Source organism: Pongo abelii, chromosome 10, assembly GCF_028885655.2.
Source record: "Pongo abelii isolate AG06213 chromosome 10, NHGRI_mPonAbe1-v2.0_pri, whole genome shotgun sequence".
NCBI lineage: Eukaryota > Metazoa > Chordata > Mammalia > Primates > Hominidae > Pongo > Pongo abelii.
The window spans coordinates 83634990-83655426 of record NC_071995.2 but is presented as its reverse complement, the minus strand read 5'-3'; the positions used below and the strand labels follow the sequence as shown (position 1 = coordinate 83655426).

General features: G+C 34.0%; 1 long non-coding RNA gene across 1 annotated transcript in view; it reads right to left on the bottom strand.

The window, feature by feature from the left end:
- Positions 1 to 20152, bottom strand: part of LOC129049414 (uncharacterized) — a 157372-nt gene extending 137220 nt beyond the window's left edge. The window contains exons 1-3 of the long non-coding RNA XR_008512466.1: positions 19903 to 20152; positions 9369 to 9429; positions 7576 to 7643 (exon numbers count right to left, since the gene is read on the bottom strand). This is a non-coding gene — a long non-coding RNA (uncharacterized LOC129049414). The remainder of the gene's footprint in view (positions 1 to 7575; positions 7644 to 9368; positions 9430 to 19902) is intronic.
- Positions 20153 to 20437: the final 285 nt, after the last annotated feature.

Sequence of the window (20437 nt, the reverse complement as noted above, 5' to 3'; positions counted from 1 at the left end):
GCCTAACTGATTTTTGTAATTTTAGTAGAGATGTGGTTTCACCATGTTGGCCAGGCTGGTCTTGAACTCCTGACCTCAAGGGATCTGCCTGCCTGGGCTTCCCAAAGATCTGGGATTACAGGTGTGAGCCACAGCACCCAGCAACATTGTGCCTTTTTATGATCTTTTTATAAACACAATGTGATACACAGTGTGAATGTGTAGATTTTTTTTTTTTGCACTGTTTATGGCTGTTGAAGATTGAATGAGGAGGAGCAAATATTCTCTCAGATTTAGTTTGAATACAAACCACAATGAGAAAAATAATAGAATGCTTATGTTAAGTTCTATTCTCACAATGTATTAAACCTCCTAAAGCAAGCTGTTTGACATAGCTTTTCCTTTTTTTTTTTTTAAGAAAAAAATACGGTGTTTACCATGGAAAAATTTCCAAATTACAAAATTATTATGTTATGTTTATAATAGTTTAAACACTTCTGAAATTTCTACATGAAAGTGAAATGGCTTTCATTCTGCCCACCAGGTAAAGCAGGCATGCATTTCTCCAAATATTTTTCTTGTCTTTTTAAAATTATTTTAAATTCAAGGTGTAACATATGCAGGTTTGTTACATGATTGTATTGCATGATGCTGAGATTTAGGGTACAATTGAACCCATCACCCAGGTAACGAGTATAGTACCCACTAGGTAGTTCAACCCTTGTCCCAGTCTGTCCTCCCCCCTCTTGTAGTCCCCAGTGTCTATCGTTTTCATCTTTATGTCCATATGTGCCCAATGTTTAGCTCCCATTTATAAGTGAAAACATACAATATTTGGTTTTCTGTTTCTGTGTTAATTCCATTAGGATAATGACCTCCAACTGCATCCATGTTGCTGCAGAGGACATGATTTTGTTATTTTTTATGACTGCATAGTATCCCATGCTGTATATGCACCACATTTTCTTTATACAAGCCACTATTGATGGACACCTAGGTTGATTCCATGTCTTTGCTATTATGAATAGTGCTACAACAAACATACAGGTATATATATCTTTTTGGTAAAATAATTTTTTTCTTCAGGTATAGACCCAGTAATTAGATTGCTGGGTAAACTAGTAGTTCTATTTTTAGTTCTTTGAGAAATCTCCAAACTGCTTTCCACATTGGCTGAACTAATTTACATTCCCACCAATAGTGTATAAGTGTTCCTTTGTCTCTGCAGCCTCTCCAACACCTGTTAAATTTTCACTTTTTAACAAAAGCCATTCTGACTAGTGTGAGATGGTATATCACAATTATGATTTGCATTTCTTTCTGATTAATGATATGAGCATGTTTTCATTCATTTTTTTGGCTGCTTATATGTCTTATTTTGAGAAGTGTCTTTTCATGTTCTTTGCCCACTTCCTAGTGGGGTTATTTGGTTTTTTGCTTGTTGATTTTTTTAAGTTCTTTATAGAGTCTGGATTTTAGACCTTTGTCAGCTGCATAGTTTGTGAATATTTTCTCCCGTTCTGTAGGCTGTTTGCTCTGTTGATAGTTTCTTTTACTGTGCAGAAGTTCTTTAGTTTAACTAGGTCCCATTGTTAATTTTCACTTTTGTTGCAATTTCTTTTGAGGACTTAGTCATAAACTTTTTACCAACAGTGAAGTCAAGAAAGATATTTTCTAGGTTTTCTTCTAGAATGTTTATAGTTTGAGGTCTTACTTGAGTTAATTTTTTAATATGGTGAGAGGTAGGGGTCCAGTTTCATTTTCTGCATATGGCTAGCCAGTTTTCACAGCACCATTTATTGAATAGGGAGTCATTTCCTTATTTCTTTCTTTCTTTTTTTTAAGCCTGAGTCGAAGATCAGACAGTCGTAGGTGTGTGGCTTTATTTCTAGCTTCTCTATTCTGTTCCATTGGTCTATGTGTCTGTTTTTGAACCAGTACCATGCTGGTACTGTAGCTTTGTAGTATAGTTTAAAGTCACGGAATGTGATGCCTCCAGCTTTGTTCTTTTTGTTTGAATTGCTTTGGTTATTTGGACTCATTTTGGTTCCATATGAATTTGAGAATAGGATTTCTAATTCTGTGAAAGATGACATTGGTAGTATGATAGAAATAGTGCTGAATCTGTAGATTGCATTGGGCAATATGGTCATTTTAATGATATTGATTCTTCCAGTCCCTGAGCATGGAATGTTTTTCCATTTGTTTGTGTCATCTATAATTTATTTCTTCAATGTTTTGTAGTTCTCCTTGTAGAGATCGTTCACCTTCTTGGTTAGATGTATTCCTAGGGGTGTGTGTGTGTGTGTGTATATGTGTGTGTGTGTTGTAAATGGGATTGCATTCTCAATTTGGCTCACAGCTTGAATGTTATTAGTGTATATAAATGCTACTGATTTTTTTTGTGTTGATTTGTATCCTGAAACTTTACTGAAGTTGTTTTTCTAGGTGACATAGCTCATTTTTAAAGCACTTTGAGTTGTAGGAAAATAAGTTCACCAAATTAATTAATTTAGTCAACAAATACAACCTGAACACCAACTATGTACCAGTCATTGTCCTAAGGGTGAATACACAGAGGTAAGTGGAATAGTTAAGATCATAAAAGTTGCAATTGAGTGAAATATGAAATGAACAAACAATTCGAAAACAAACAATTCTCAAAAGAACAAAAAGGTAATGTAACGTAAAATAACAGTGCTGAGATACGAAATACACTTGTTAGATAATAAAGTCAGAAAAATCCCTTATGAAATGGCTTTTAAGCTAAATTTAGACAAATAGATCTCCAAACTACACCCTTGAGCTAAAATGTCTTTTTATATTTGTTTAAAAAGAAGAATATTTTTATACATGAAAATTATATAAATTCAAACTTCAATGTCCATAAATAAAGATTGGTGGAAAAACAGCAATGCTCATTCATTGTGTATTGTCTATGGCTGGGTGACTAGTTGTGACAAAGACTGCATGACCCAAAAGCGTAAAAATATTTACTGTCATGCTTTTTATGAACTTTGACCATCCTTGGTCTAAAGATGAACAAAACTGAGCCTCAGGTAGAGAGCCATGGGAAATACATTCTAGGCAGAGGAAAGAGTACACAAAAAGTTCTAAAATAAAGCAAAGCCAAAAACAGAATGACAGTGATTATGTGGGAAACAAATAAATTCAGTAGGAGAGGTTATCAGGGCCAGTTTATACAGGGTCCCCACGTCAGCCAGGTAGAACTACCATTAAGTGCGATGGGAAACCCATGAAGGATTTTAAGCCAGGGATTTCTTGGGTATTATCTTTTAAAAATATCATTTGTATGCTGTCGGGAAACTTTACTAAAGGAGAGCCATAACAGACAGCAAGACTGACTTAAAAATAAAAGTTACCTACTGGTAACGGCCAGACAAGAACTGACAGTGGGGCTTGGTCAGTGCTGGTCAATGATTTGCATGTTACAAATCTTTGAAGAGAAAAGGTCAGAAATTAAGGGTAAGCATTTAGACGCTTCCAAAAAGTATTTCTTATTGTGGTGCCATTCAAGCATATGAGCAATTGCTTATTTATGTAACATGCTTGGAAAGAAGGAAGGAAGGAAGGAAGAAGGAAGGAAGGAAGGGAGGGAGGGAGGGAGGGATAGAGAGAGGGAGAGAAGTGAAGGGGAGGGGGAAGGAGGAAAGAAGATAAGGAAGAAGAGAAGAAAGGAAAGGAGAAAGACAGAAGGAAGGAAGGGAGGGAAGAGAGGGAAAGAGGGAATGGAAAGGAAAGGAAGAAAACTTCAGAACCCCAGCAAACTTATTTGCAGTGTGCCTGACTTCCTTATTCTTTGATTTTAGTTGTGCTTCAAACAGCTTTATGTGGCCTCTTTTGTTCAATGAAATAAATTGAATAGTTTTTACCTTACCTCATATAAAAAAAAAATCAGTGGAGCTTGATAAAACATTTGCTAAGTCCTATATAAATTACATCTCTGGCTCATTTTTACCACTGTATACTTGTGAGAACTTCAGTCTGAATATTCACTTGCTTGGCACACATAATGCTGAAATTCTTGCCCCTTACTGTTGGAAGGAGACTAGTTAAAAACTATCTGCAGTGCTGACAGTTCTTGCAAAAGAGTTACCAGTAACAGTTTTTCTATCACCAAAATGTTGCCAGTATATAAAACATCAGGGCCAGCTCCTGATGATCTTTCTTCAAGGCATAAATAAGAAAATTGGATTGAAAATAATATTCCATTCAGATGCTTATTTTTATTGTTGTTAGTACACTGGCTACACAGACAAACTTAATGGATAATTCATTTGAAGTCTTAAACTTTCAGCAGAAAGTAAAGAAGGTTAATTGATTTATACTAACACAGATAAAGAAACTTTTGTGTAGTTGAGAACAAGTTAAAGTGAATTTGTCTAAGTATGATTCTAACAAGGAAAGACATTAAACACTAAACGTCAGAGTAAAATTTCTAATGTGAATTGAAACAATTGCTTCATTCTCAACAAAATATAGGATACATAGTAAAAAGAGTTCTTAGTAAAGAGTTAGAAGTCTAGAATTTCACTCTACTACTTATTAATCATCTTTAAGAAGGTTATTTTAAATACTTCTAGCCGCAGTGTATTCAACCAGAGAATGGGTTAATCATATGTAATCTGTTTAATTTACAGGTATCTGATGTAGCTAAATGAGATAATGACTGAGAACATACTTTGGAAATGATTTATACACATTACTATTAAAATGCTTGTTAAATGAGCTCCTAGAATCAATATAGTTACTAATGTACTGCAAGCAAAAGTGGTCAAACTATTCTGTGCATAAATAAGGCACAAAGGTCATTGGAATATTTTCAATGGTGTCTGAGGAAGGTAAAGGGAGTCAAAAGGTATATAAATCATCTCTTACCTACAACTGTCACTGTTTCTTCTCATGTTGACTTCTGAGTTGGAAAGGTTGCCCCACCTCTGAGTTAAGCTCAGCCCTCAGACATAAGACAGCTGAAGCAGGTTATTAGCAGCTAGTGTGGGGAGGCCAGTTTTAACTTTTCAGTTTACAAGATTATTTTTTGCAAAATTCCACTATAAATCCAGACAGATGTATTTTGTATAACTTCAATTTTTCTCCTATAACTATTTTCAAGAATATATATGGAGTGGAGAATTGAGCTTTAGAAATGCCATTTCATATGTATTGTGGTTATTTGTACCCCACTGGGAGCAAATGGCAGAATAGATGCTGAAACCTAACCTGTATAAAAACCAGGAGTTTTGGCCAGAAGCTAAAATACTTGCTTACAAATAGCAATCACAAATCTTTTTTGATGTGGACTGAGTTATAAAGAAAATGGAAACTCTTACTCTTAGAAGACCATAAGAAACAAAGTATTATCTTTCCAGCTGAGGTTAGAGTTGTTTGTGACCTTAGAGCTGGCAGCAATGGAAAAATCATGTCGAGTTTTATATGCTACTCACATGGTCGCGTTTTTCCAAAGGAATAAATGCACATATGATTCTGATGACCTCATAAGAGATATAAAGGTGTTATATTACAGTGGAAGACCAGCAAGCCTTTACATGAAACCTTCCTTTTTCCTGCAGAGTGTTCAAGATATTACCCACACCATATAAATTATACAGGGCTTCCCAAACATATAGCTGCCTGCTTTTAACTAAAGCTAAAGCCAATGTGAAGGCAGGATTTTGGCTGCTTTGACCTCAGATAGCAACAAAAATGAGGCATGAATATGCACCGTGGGGGAAGGAAAACAGGAAGTATTTTCCAATGAGATTATCCTCCAGGGATATTAAATAGTAAAGAAGCAACTTATATATATTAAACTCAATCTGTAAACAAAAAGTTCCTTTATGATGAAATAAGCAGATGATTAAGTATTTGTGAAACATAAAGCAGACACATGTAACAGAGTCATTAAATACAAAGAAAATTAGTCAGACTGGAATAACAATAAGCCGAGATAGACTTGTCTAGCCTAGATACGAACAGTAGAGAAAGCCTGGAAACGTTTATCCTTCCTTTGACTGATTTTTACCTATCAGCACATTTTTTAAATGACCCTTCTAAAGCTATCTCTTGGAGCAAAAGGTAGAATCCTGAAACTCATATTCTAGCTTCAGTAACAGTAGCTTTTCCAAAAGGTCTAAGCATTTAAACAATTTAAAAACAGTTTTGAAAGATAACACAAATATTATCTTTCAAATACAAATATTTGCACGTGTATACACACACACACACACACACAAACAGTTTTTTGCCAAAAAAATTGAAAATCCATCATGCACACTTCCTCATGAGTGGTCGATTAATTGACACAGTCATTCTAGCGGAGTTGAATAGCTGTTCATGGACACATCTCGGATGTTAAATGTTTAACATTTACCAGCTTGGTCCTTGTGTATTGGCAACACTCAGTGTAATGATCAAGACACCTTAACCATTGTTATAATAAAAGTAATAATATACAAAAAAATTCAACCAGACACATATTTTTTGAAGAATATAGTTTTTTACTAATAAAAGTCACTTGAATCGTCTTAATGCCTGTGGAAAATGGTGACTAGAAGAATTTTTTAGAGGAATTTTTCAATGGATAGCTCCAAGAGGAGAGTTTACATTGTGTTCATGGTCTTCAGACTCTTTTCTCCGTTAACTTGAGTTGGTACATGAAAAAATAAAATAAAACACACATCCTTCTACTATATTAGAAACATAATTTGTTTCAAATCATAAAAGAATAATGCATTTACTTTTACATTGTGCTGCTATTGTTTCTTAACCAGCTTTAGCAAGTGTGAAGAAACACTGGGCAGTGTAACTAGAAGACCCTGTTTTTATTCTCAGTTCCTTCCCCTCTCCCTTATGATCTTGAACTCATTTTCCCCACTCCTTTGGAAACTTGTGCCATTAATTATGCTGTCTCTCACTTTTATCTTTAAAATCTCTCCATCCACTGGTTTCCTTCCATGTGCTTTCATAAATGTGTTCCCTATGCTGAAATATGTTCCCTATGCTGAAAACACACAAATGAACAAACACACATGCAAACTAACACTTTTTTCTTTGATATCTTCTTATAACCCATCATCCTGTTTCTCTGTATGTTTCAACAACTCTGACTCTTTGAGATCTTCAAAAACTCTAAGGTCTTCAGAAACAATATGACGTTATGCAACAATGCCAAACATCTCCATAGCCAATGACTCATAATGTTATTTTTAGAGAAATGTCTTATGTTTCTATCTCTTTACACATTCTTCAACAAGTAATGTTCTTATTCTTTCATTATTATTATTATTATCTTGGTAAGAAGACTTAGCGTGACATCTGCCGTCTTAACAAAATTTTAAGTGCATAATACAGTGTTATCAACTCTATGAACAATTCGACTGTTACAGAGTTTCAGTTATGTAGCCGGTAATATTCTTTCATTTTTCCGATGCCCCCCCCCACCCCACCAATCTTTGCCTGGCAAATTCCCGCATTCCTTAGTTGTCTCTGCTTTAGAAAGGTCTGCCTTAATCTATAGTAGTTCAGCTTTATTGCCTATATCACCTTGTGCTTAGCCTTTCTGAACACTCAGCTTACCTGTTAAATGTCTGCTTTCTGCACCAGACTTTAAGCTCCACTGGGGAACATACTGCTTTTCACAGAACCTGCCACAAAATGAATGATCAATAAATATATACTGAATTAAACTATTTTCTTTCTGGCCAAACTTCTTAAAAGAGATGTTCATAATCATCATAAAAGCTTCCTCAGCTCAAATTCACTCTTCATTATTCTAAAATATGACTTCTGCCCCCACAAATCTGTTGTATTTGCTTTCAGAGAAGTCACCAGTGACCTTGTAATTGCCTTTAGTTATTGTAAGTCCTTAACCAAGCTGACCTCTCTAAGACATTTGATATTCCTAAGGCGAACATTCAGTAATTTGTTTAACATTTATTGTTTTCTGTATGTCAGAAAATGTGAAAATGCTTCCTTTAGATTTCATCACATTTCTTTCACCTAGTTCCCCTACTTCTCTAAGTTTTCTTCCTGTCTTTCCGGAGCCAACTTGCTTTCTTGTTCTTACCAAGGATTATTATCAGCCCTGGACTCTCCCTTTTACTTTGTGGGCTATTCTTACACACGATGGGTCTCCTTTAGTGAAACTGCTCATCATCCTGATCATCATCTCTTAAATTATTACAGCTCCTTCTTACTGATTGTTCCCTGCTTCCAGCTATGCCCATGCCAAGGCAACTCCCACTCTCATCTTCATTTAAAAATAAACCCACAGTTAGTCTTTGCTTTAAAATTTGTAATGTCCCCTTATTGGTCACAGGATAGAGTTTAAATTCATTAGCCTAAACCACATGGCCTTTCACAATATCTCCCCAACTTCCTCTGAAGCCTCATCTCCACATATTCTGTTGTACCCTGTGCTCCAAACATCCCAAATCATGTCACATTTTTAAAACACATCCTACCCTCACTTAAATATGGGAGCTGTCCTTAATTTGCACCTTATGCTAAAAGTGCTTATGCTTCTCTGCTTCTTCAGAAAATTACAATGTCAAAGATCTTATATGGTGAAAAGGGAGGTATCAGAAAAACATTTGAGAATCTGATCAAAAGATATTGAATGTCTTATCAGATAAAGTCACGCCTGCAAAAACAATTTTTCATACAATTTCATGGAATTTTCCCTGCCTTGTTCATTTTGCAGAGTTGAATGTCAAAATACTATGTAAATGGGAGGCACTCATTTTTCTTCCATCTGAGAAAGAAAAATCTTCATATGCTATCTATTGCCTATATTAGGAGCTCAAGCAAAATGGCTTATGGGTAATTTTGAATAAATTGGCAATTTTATCAGGTTGGTCAGGCTTCAAATTAGATAATATAGTCTATACTTAGTCTGAAACATATAGAACAATGGGGCTTTCTATTAATTAAATAATACAAACATTCCCTAAAGTCATATTGTAGGGTGCAGTAGGGAGTAGGAATAGTATAAGTTTCAGAAGGTAAATACCTGAGAATAGCAATAACACCTGAGATTATGGAAAGCTAGTGGATTTAAGATGACACATTTCTTATAAGTGATAATTTCTCGACAACTATCTAGCCTCTTCTTCAACAATTAACCATTCTATAAACATTTATTAAGCATTACTCTATGTTTGCATTGTACTAGACCTAGGCTACACAGAATTTAAAAAGTCTTTAATCTTGAGGCTTCATTATCTGGAAGATTGCAGCATTCTTTATTTCTAGTTCCCCATGAGATATATAGTAATTGACTTATTTATCACATGCTGAGCATGAGTTTAAAAAGGCAAACTGGTGCTGTATATACTGTGAGCTTAAACATCAGTATCAATTCTGATTACCTTTATGAGTTTGAAATGCAGAAAGGACACCAAAGAAATTCTAGCAAGGAACTAATGACACCTGATAACAAACAACAAATAAATTTTATTGTTTCAATAAAGACATGGCATGAAATAATCAATGTTATACATAAGAGCTTCTAACTATGATTTTACTGCAATGAGTGTCATGAGTTCTATAAAAGCAGAATAATTGAGCAAGCAAAATGAAATATTAGCTGGTTTCAGATGAAAGCAAGTGTGTCAGTCTGAGCTGCCCAGGCTGTCCTGTTTTCTGAGATGTTCTATGGCAGCAGTTTGAAGAACATATCCTAAGCCTTTAGGTGCTGAGTACATTTTGGAAGACATGTACTCACCTCTGAGTGATTAAACTACTGGACATTGTACCATAGCTAAGAGGAAAAACGTGTCCACTGAAACTAAAATTTGAAATTTATAGTTTTAAAGATGGATTTTACAAGTTTATTGATACTTTGTATGATAGAGCAATCAAAGGTACATACACATTTTTAAAGTAAAGTAAGAAAAGGAATAAAAAGGCTATAAAACAATAGCTAAAAAGCTTATGTGGCATTTTGAGCAGCATTTAGATATGAATTTAATTTTTATGTAATACAACTCCATATGTCTGAAAGTCTCTTTTTGTATTTTTTTTTTTTATTGCCTAAATGTCACAACCAACAACTAGTTTGGAACCATACCTATCACTGCAAAGGAGATACTGTAAATGGGTGTGAGTCGGTGTGTGTGCAGCCATAAAACTTCAAGGACTAATTTCTCAAGTATAGGTATAATATTGTTCTCAATAGAGTTCAATACATGCAAATCAATAAATAAAGAACAGATATTCCTCTAGCTAACGTTGTTCAATAGAATATCAATTAAGAACAAGGAATTGAAAAGCTAAATTCAGCAAGATTTTGTCATCCCCTTGAGTAATATTGAACCAAAGATAACTACTCTGAATTTGATCATCTAACAAGTAGTTCTCTTCACTAAGAGACACATGGTCTAAATCAGAAACTCTTAATACACATGCCTTAGGAGACCCATGAGACCATTCAACCTGCTGTGCTATTCCACAGCTGCTGCACAGTCAGTCCTGCCATTCTATTGTTGCTGGGACCTAAATTATCTCTACACTCAAGCAGTTATCACATCCCAAAGTTAAGCATCTGAGAAAGAATTTAGGAGTTCTTTTTTGATGTTTGAGCAGATACTCTACCTCCTACCTTTTTGTCACCTTCACAACATAAAAATATGCAAACCAGCTTGTGGACATTTAGCCTAAATTATGATAGGCATTCATAAGGATCATAATAAAAAATGTTCTCTAATAAACTCTGAAAGTGTAAATGTTAAAAGAAGATGCATAAATTAGACACTAGGTTTACGGGTATTAAAAAACAGAATTAGAAACATCATGTGTTTGCTTGTTTGGAAGGTAGGTCACTCTATCTCTACACAATAAATGGTACAAAGAGGTAGGGATTAATTTAAGTAAGTATAGACTTATTAACCTAATTTTTCTTAAAATGTGCTGTAGACTTATAAGTGAATGAATTTAGAGGTTAAACTATGAGTTGAGCAGAAAGTGAAAACAGTTTTATGGACCAAAAAATTGAATTTTACATTAGGCAGCAGGGTTGTCACACAATGGATATCAGACAATATTTGTTGAATGGCCTAGGAAAACTATATTTTATAGAAATGTTGAACAATTATGAGAGTAATACTATGTTTTTTCAATTTAACCCATCACACCATTTATTGGGTGCCTGCTGGGTGTAAGTCAATCATCACATATTGTGCATAGGGAAAATCTGAAGTTAGAGAACAAGCAGTGTGTTTTCCAAAGAAAGTCCATTCTGATGTTTTCATTTATCTATGGAAATAGTTTTAATCACAACTGCAAGAAAATAATAACAGAAATCAAAAAGAAACATCTGATATTGGGACATAGACAGAAAAAAAAGTTACTAAAAAAGTATCTGTATTTTTAAAATATAGGTGTGCTATTCAATTATGTATTGTGTAGTGGATTATAATGTAATATATAATAATTCTATATAACAACATATTTACTATGATAAATATGTAATCTTTGAAAGTTATTTTGCAAAATATTTTTGCCATTAAGTGCACAAATTAATGGGATTTCAAGCAAAATTATAGTGGAGCAGTTATTGTTTGAAAAGAAAACACATTTTAAATAAAATAGCATGTTAGAAAAATATAAGTCAACATATAAAAATCTGTATTATTGATTTCTTGCTATAATTTTTACAGAAAATGATCATTTTCTATTTCTGCTTACAACTACTATTCTCTGTGAGCCTCCCCTGATAATGTTTTTACATGTGAGGTGTGTTAAAACTCTGTTAAAGAAGTTAGTCAATTATAGATAATCCATTAGCTAAATGAGTTTTCTATCAACGGACTAAAAGTGGTAGCTGCTTGAAATAGTATTGTAGATTGAATCTATTCATGACAATGTTCTTCCTATTGACTGGTGCTTAGAGAACTTGAAAATTAAGCCCTAATTCAGAAACTATAGTTAGGGTCCAAAAACTCTACTTGAAATATCTTTTATTACCTTTTTTTTTTCACAAGGGAGCCAAACTGTTACTTCCTCATAACTGCCATGCAATTTTCAGGGATTACTTTAAGTGTGAATTGTCAACTATTTCTTCCAGCTGCCTCCTGTCAGGCTATAATCCCATACTGAGCCTTGTCAGAGGTCACTGAGCTCTTGACTAATGCATTTCATTAGGAGAGAAAAGCAGAATGTTTCCAGCACACAAATGGCAGGAGACATACAGCAGAACTGGGCACTTAAAACAAATCGCACTAAACTGTAAATCCATGAAATCTTAAAAGTTGCTTTCAGTATAGTTCTAATCACTCAGAACAAAAGTTACTATATCAAGTTTCTATAATTACTTTGGATTTTTTTAATATATGATACATTCTGGAATTAAATTCAAGCTACTAACAATGATAGATAAATTACTAATAAGAAAAATAGTTATTCCAGAGAACCTGCTCCTTTTTCACAATTATTCCTTTAAATTAATTTTTGTTTAGAATTTTTACTTTTCTCTGATCATTAGTATAATACATTTATTTCAAATCTTTGAAATTCTTTATATTGAAAATTCATCTACTTTCAATGAAGGTGGAAATTCACAAATATAGAAATTGGTAAAAATGTAAATTTCTAATATTTATCTATATAAACCTTCACTATAGGAGCATTTTGTTGGCTCAATAATTAGATAAAAATTTTCCCATTATTTTGCAGTAGACTATTTAAGAGTAGCTCTTGAAGCAAGCTACTACATACCTATTCTGTTTTTATTGTTGGTCATGATACTGACATTTCTGTTTTTGTGCTTTAGCTTTATAAGAACAATTTTGGAATATTATTCTTTAGTCAGAAAGATATTAATGTTCATTATAAAATATGCTAAATATATATTATTATTTCCTTTGCCAAATTTAAGTAACCTTAACAGAAAGTAGGGATATATATTAGTCTATGATATTATTTTATATGAAATAAACCAAGAGAAGCTTTATTCCTACCTAAGGATTAATTATTAAAAAAAACTTTTAATCACACCTATCAAAAGTACAAAATGAAATTACATAGTTAATAATGGTAAAATTAAATAACCAGTGTCTGACTACCATATTCTCTACCAAACATGCTATCATTTTGAGAAGACTTTCTTTAATTTAGGAGACAATATTCTTTAAGTAAAAGTGTCATTTAAAAATGAAAAAAATACAAAATATATTAAAATGTGTTGAAAAATCTGAAGAAGGTATATACATAAATGCTAGTGTTTTGCTTGCTCACCTGAAAAGACTAGGGTCTTCATTTTTTTTCTTGAAAAAAATAACTGAGTTATATACTCCACAACTGTCTTTAGAAGTTATCTTTATAGGAAACTAGAATAATGCATCTTTTTCCAGCTTTGTTTTTGAGACGGAATAACGAACATGAATTGTTTAGAGCAGCAATGTCACTGACAGGTTTTAATTTTTTACCTTTGTTTTGTATTCTTCTCATAGAAATGCCACTATTTTTTCCCCTCCCATTTCTCTCTATATTTTCTAACCCAGAGGTCAGGAGCCAATTTAAAAACTCATAAACATAAAACTACACATCATGAACACAACTTACTATGTTACATTCGTAAAAACTGTGGCATAATCTCACCAATATTCATTACATTCTAGTCAAAGTAACCCAGAAGGGTGCAATTATTTCTCAATCACAGTTTAAAAAGTCATTACTCAAATCAGAGCTTAGAGTACAATCTACTGTTTTCTCATAATTGCTTGAGGCTCTTTCTGGTTTAGAGAAAGTCATAAACTGACGTCATTGAGTTTTCTTAGAGGCATTTTCTTTTAAAAACCATTTAGATATCTGGTAGGTACTTGCTCACACTGAGAATTGTTTTGTGACATTTTGATATGTTCTCCCAATGTTTTTCTCACCATAATTTGCAGTCACCCTCTGGACCTCCATGACAGTGGAATCGAATAACTTTTTTTTCTAAAATCCCAGGGCTTCAAACTAGGGATCAGGAGTAAGCTCTTCTCAACAGAGGGCTCATGGGTCTGGACGTTAATTAAAGTTCTTCTAGTGCTAAGAAATGTTCTCAGTTTTCCTTCTTCATCTATGTCTGGGAATTGACTTAAAATTAAAACTTTCTTTCAAGATGAACTTTTAACATTCAACATAATATTTAAAAAATAATATGTTCATATAAAAAACAAATAACCTATTGGAAATGCAATGCATTATTAAAATACTAAAAAAATATTGTTGCAATGTATCCATATAGTGATAGTAGACTGTAGACTTCCCAGTGCATGTCAGGTGCAGCCCAAGAAATTTCTGAATTTGTAGCAAGATGGGTCCCAATTTTCCTTGAGATTAATTTTCATTGAAATAAAGCAGACAGTTTCTTAGTTATCCTACATATAAGAGAACCATTTTATATTATTAAATTCAAGTAGTTTATAGTCTTAAAAGTATGTTGTATCCTTTTAGTAGACTAATATACTTCTATGATATAATGAAATAAAGGACCAAGGAAACATGCACTGTGAAGAATGAGGAAATTTGATATGTTTCACCAGTAGCAAGGATCAGTTGAAGGCTAGTAAGGCAGGAATCAAAGCTTTCTCTAAGATTTGAATGGCTACTATGTAGAAAAGGTGATTTTTTTTTGTTTTGCACCAACATGTAGAACTACTACTAATGGGTAGAAGCCTGGCAAATATACACTTGATTCAATTCTAGAAAATCTGAATTATCTAACATGGAGAAGGGGATCTCAAAAAGCAGTGAAGTTGTCTCTGTGATGGCTCAAGGAAACTTTGGGTCACACTTAGTCAAGAATTCACAGAGCAGTGTCTGTAATGGGAGAAGGCTTGAATCATATAGGACCTTTTGAAACCTAAAATTCTTTGCTGTTTGTTTAGATAAACAATGCAATTATATACACAAAGGAGCAATTGTGACGAACAAAAAAAATCTCTGTGGACTCGTTCTGTGCCTATCATCTGCTGGAAGTTTGAATTTATCAAAGGCAGCGACTTATACATTTTTGCAATTAAATTCTAAGTACATAAAAAGAATAAAGAAAAACATTTTATAAGGGGTGTTTTAAAAATAAACTTGAAAAAAAGCATGTACATTTTGACCTTTAAAAATGTTACTTGCTTGTTCACTTCTCTTCTCTTTGTTTTTCCAGGCCATGGTAGGAAAAATACAAAATGAGCCTAAAACATTTTCATCTAGTAGAAAGCAGGAGGTGCTCATGAATGATGAGAACATGTCAAACAGATACAGAAGTCTGTTTGAAAGGGGCTCCCAGTGTCAAATCTATAACAATTTGGGCATAAAAAATAATGAATAAAATATTATAACCAATTGGAAATAATTTAAAAAACCCTGAGACCAAATTGGTATAATGAGATAAATTAATTGAAAGTTTGTTGAGGAATGGGGTAGTGACATATGATATAATTTGGCTCTGTGTCCCCACCCAAATATCATCTTGAATTGTAATCTCCATGTTTTGAGGGAGAGACCTGGTGGGAGGTGATATGATTATGGGGGCAGTTTCTCCCATGCTGCTCTCCTTATAGTGAATCAGTTCTCATGCTATCTGATGGTTTTAAAATGTGGCACTTCTCTTTTGCTCTGTCTCTCCTGAGGCCATGTAAGATGTGCCTTGCTTCCTTTTTACCTTCCACCATGATGATAAGATTCTTGAGGCCTCCCCAGCCATGCAGAACGGTGAGTCAATTAAACCTTTTTTGTTTATAAGTTACCCAGTCCCAGGTAGTATCTTTATAGCAGTGTGAGAATGGACTAATATACGTAATAAGCACAAAATACTTATTATTGCTGTAAGTATTTACTATCAACATATATATTAATTAATTTTGCAGTGGAGAAGCCTACCTTAATCAAGTAATGAAAATAATTAGCATGAGACTGAAATTGCCTGTCACCTAGTAGAATGCAATGAGAAGAATATAGTGGCATTTCAGTGAAGTGCAATCTGAATCTAATAATGGGAAATATTAGACAAACCAATTTTGAGAGATATTCAACACAGAAAATGGCTTGAAATCTTCAAGTCTCATCATCATGAAAGTCAAAGAGCAACTGAGGAATTGTTCCATGTTTAAAAAGACTAAAGTGATATGAAAAGTAAATGTAGCACATGATTCTGAACTGGATTTTTTTGTCTGTTATGGACATTGTTGAAACAACTGGTGAAATCTGAATGGGGACTGAGAATGAAATGGTAATAATGTGCCTATGCCAATTTCCTGATTGCTATGCTAATATTTTGGTTATGTAGGAGAATGTAAGAAACTCACATTGAAGTGTTTGCGAGTTCAGGAAAAAGTATTCTGTGTGCTCTGTGCCTTTAACTTTCCAGTAGGTTTACGATTGTTCAAAAATCATATATACTATTACATATAATATAAATTAATATATATGAAGTATCTATTTACATATTATTACAATTTATCTTCTTTAGGCTCAATATATCAAAGGGATGCTAACAATCAAGGTTGTAATAATGATAGCACAGGTTTTTTTATAATTAGTGATCCTTCCATTTTTTAACATTTTTCAGTGAAGGATCAATTATTATCTTTCATAACTATTACAAAAGTAACTTTTGCATTGGAAAACAACTTTTGGAAACAGCAGGGAACAGTTGGGCCATAGGGTATCCCTGTGGTATAATAGAAGCACTGCAACTAACTAGGTTGTTACTGTAAGCATATTCATTAGTGTCTGTGAAGACATTGTTAAATCTTTTAAATGGGATTACTAATGCTAGTCTTGGTAGACTCTTGTAGGTATTAAATAAGTTTAAAAGGAAACTATCAAAGATCCCTAGTGCAATGTCTAGCATATAATATCTACCTATTCATTCTACATTCACCAAATATTTATTGAGTAGTGTTTGGGTTCCAGGCTGGCATTATGCACTGGGACTACAAAAATAAATAAGGATTTCATAGTATAGTGGGTAAAACACACAAATAAATTATAACATAAGGAGATAGTGAAATGAGAGAGTCATGCAACATAGAAGAATAAAACACCAAACAAATGCTATTATAGTTCATATGGGAAAAAAGGTTAGAACACGTGAAATCAGTGCTCAACTCTAATTCCAATACTACTCAACATTTTAATTTATTATATGAGACTACTATAGAAAAATATGCTTTAGAGAAGAAAATATGTGAGAAGTGAGTTTGTGTCAGATAATATTGAGTCTTCATTTAATAATATAATTTATGATACATAATATCTGAACAAGACTGTCTCATTCTATTGTGTTTAAAGGAAAACTAGCACATCTGATAGTTATTGAAGAATTGCTATGTATCAGATAATGCCTTAAGAATTTTACATATATAACTTATTAAATCATCACAACGGACCATTGACTCAGCTCTTGTCACAGTACACCTTGCAGACTCTTAACTTTTGTGGGTACTCATATCCACTTGCTAATCTCATCTAATATTAAGGCTTTAAATACAGTACTAAATTTTTGCTTAACTGATTTAATTATTCATATGGCTGATTTGGACTTTTTGCTCTGATCTTGAGATTCATATATCTCAGTGTCTTGGATTCATATAATCTCACTGTCTCGCAGGCTTTCCAAACACCAAAAACTGAGATAGCTTCTATGCTCCATAGCCTTCTGTCACTTAATGGTGATTCTATCTTCCTATTTAATCAGGCCTCAAATCTTTGAGTTATCCTTGACTGTGTTCTCTCATTCCCTACAAGCTATTCATCTGCAAACCCTATTAGCTCTATTTTCAAACATATATCCTCAAATCTAACCTCTTATTATTATCACCATTACTACCTTCTAGTCAAAGCCCCATTTTAAACTCTTGGTTGAATTTTTGCAATAGGCTTCTAACTGGTCTCCTGCTTCTCTGCCTTCTTGCCACTTCATTCTACTGTTAGCACACAAGCCACTCCTCTGTCAAAATATTTTCATAGCTTTCCAAATCACTCAGAATAAAACCAAAGTCCTGGAAATGGCCTAAAGCGCCTATAAGTGCTCCATCTTCCTCTTCTTTTAGCTTGCTCAGTTTTCCAACTGCTATTCCTTTCTTAGCAACCTCTCTACCCAATGCCTGCAGAATGTTCTCCCTCTCTCCCTTAAGGTCATTTTTCACATTCCATCATTTCAATAAGGCCTTCCCTGGCACGCCTGTTAAAATTCAAATCTATTTACTTTGCAGTCTTTATTCATCTTCCTTGTTTCTCTTCCATTTTTTCTCAGAATATTTCATCATATAATACTCTACATACTTTTGTTCTTGTTGTCTATTGTTTGCCTTCTTCCATTGGAATGTAAGCTCCATGACTGAAAAAAACTTTGTGTTGTTTACTGCTCTTTTCTTGGACTGAAACATATTAGGCACTGAATAAATACTTCTCGAATGCTTGAATAACCTGAACAAATTTGCATCCCACAGCAAGGGACAATACCAGAAATAAAACTCAGGTAGTCTGGTTCAAGAGTCTACGCTCTCATTCTTTATAATATATTATTGGGATAACCTTTAGCTCATCCCCATCTAAACCCTGAATACCCATTTATTTCCAACACACTCAGTAAACTGAACCACTTCCCAGAATATCTTTGATATTGCAACTCTGGCATCTCACAGGTAAATTGAACTAATGAATGAAGAATATTATTGTCACAGAAGGATCAGTTTAAAAGAGGACATATTCCTGGAGGAGTTTAGGATATGTCAAATAGAGTGACACCATGTGAAGTGATGGCAAAACATACGGTTCTAGAGTCAGTGCATATGTACATATGCTGCTTAAGTACAGCCAGTGAATCTAGCATTTTTACAGATTATCTGTTACGTACATACACAATCCTCTCTTCACTCCCCACACTAAATTGGCACTGATATTTCATAATATTCTACACCCTAAACAGAGACACACCTGCATAGGTTAGTATGAAAGCAAAGTTGACAGCATGTTTTATGCACTGGCTTATTTCTTGGCTGGAGATTTGTTTGCTGTCATAGAGACCTGGCTTTAGAGCTGTTTTTAATGTAACATAATAGAACACATACAGAGAGTACTCAGTCAACTTAAAAAAGTGTATATTGAACACCTCCTCTGTCCAAGGTGCAATAAGGCTAGAAAGAAGGATAAGAAGCAGTTGTTTCCAGAAGGAGTTTACAGTTTGGATAGGGAGGGAAAATTAATGCATACATAAAATTATCAAAGAACTGAGAACCAAAATGTAATCCTGACTGGAGACAATTAAGATAAAAGATGAAAGCCTGAACCAATGTAGTTAAGGAAGGCTCTGTGAAGGGATGAACATGAACATTTATTAAGTACGTGCTTTGTGCCAGGTGCTTTGCATATATTGCCTCACTTAATCATCACAGTAACCACATGGGGTCTGAATTATTATGCTATTTTTATAGGTAAGGAAATTGTGTTGAGGTCAGTCCAATAAGCATTTATTGCAATCTTATTGCAATCATTTTGTATCTCCAGCCAGGAACACAATGCCAAGGTTGGAGGAGCCAAGCCTGGCATTGTGTTCCTGGCTGGAGACACTAAATGATTGCTTTCAGTCCCTTATGAAATTTAAATTTTAGTTGGGAAGGTTGGAAAAAAGATAGGTGAATATAATTTCAATTTAATGTTGAACCACATTGACAAGACTAAGCTTACTTTCCATGGAAATGACAAGAAGCTTCCATCCAATAATGTGGGTGCCAAGGAAGTTTCTGGAGGACATTGCGTCTATGCTATATCATTAAGGATGGCAAAGATGAAACTCCCCTCCAGACAGAGCAGACTGTAAAAGCAAAGTCACAGAGGTCTGATCCTGTATGGCATGTGTATTAGTTAAAGTCATGCTAAGAGTTATTTTTAAAAAACCCTAAACTATATATTGGTTCAAACCTGATAGAAGTGAATTTTTCTGTTTGCAATGTCAAAATGAGTGCTCTTGATTTCAAGGAGTCTCTTCTTATAGTGTTGATTCAGGAACCCAGGGTCCTTCATTCTTTTGTCTCCTCCATCATCAATATGTGATTTCCAAGGTCTTCAAGCTTTTCCGCACCAGGTTGACAGAAGAAGAGTGTGGCTAATCACCTATGAGAAGCCTCCATGCACCAATTCTAGAAGTAGTTGTCTTCAATTCCATTTCCCTAAAAAACAGTAACATGGTCATATCAATCTGCAAGGGAGGCTAGGAAATGTATTCTGTCTTTTGGCTCAGAAAGGGAGGAGGTTGTTTTCATGAATAAAGAATGATATTTGCTTTTGTGTATAAATTCTGTTATTGCAGAGCAAATAAGGAGAGATGAGAGAGAAAGGTACAATCCCACCGTAGAGAACCTTTTTATTTCATGATAAAGAGCTTCAGTTCAAATCAAGAAAAATTCCTTGAGCAAAGACAGGTATTGTCATGTGCTAAGGGCAAAACATAAATTCC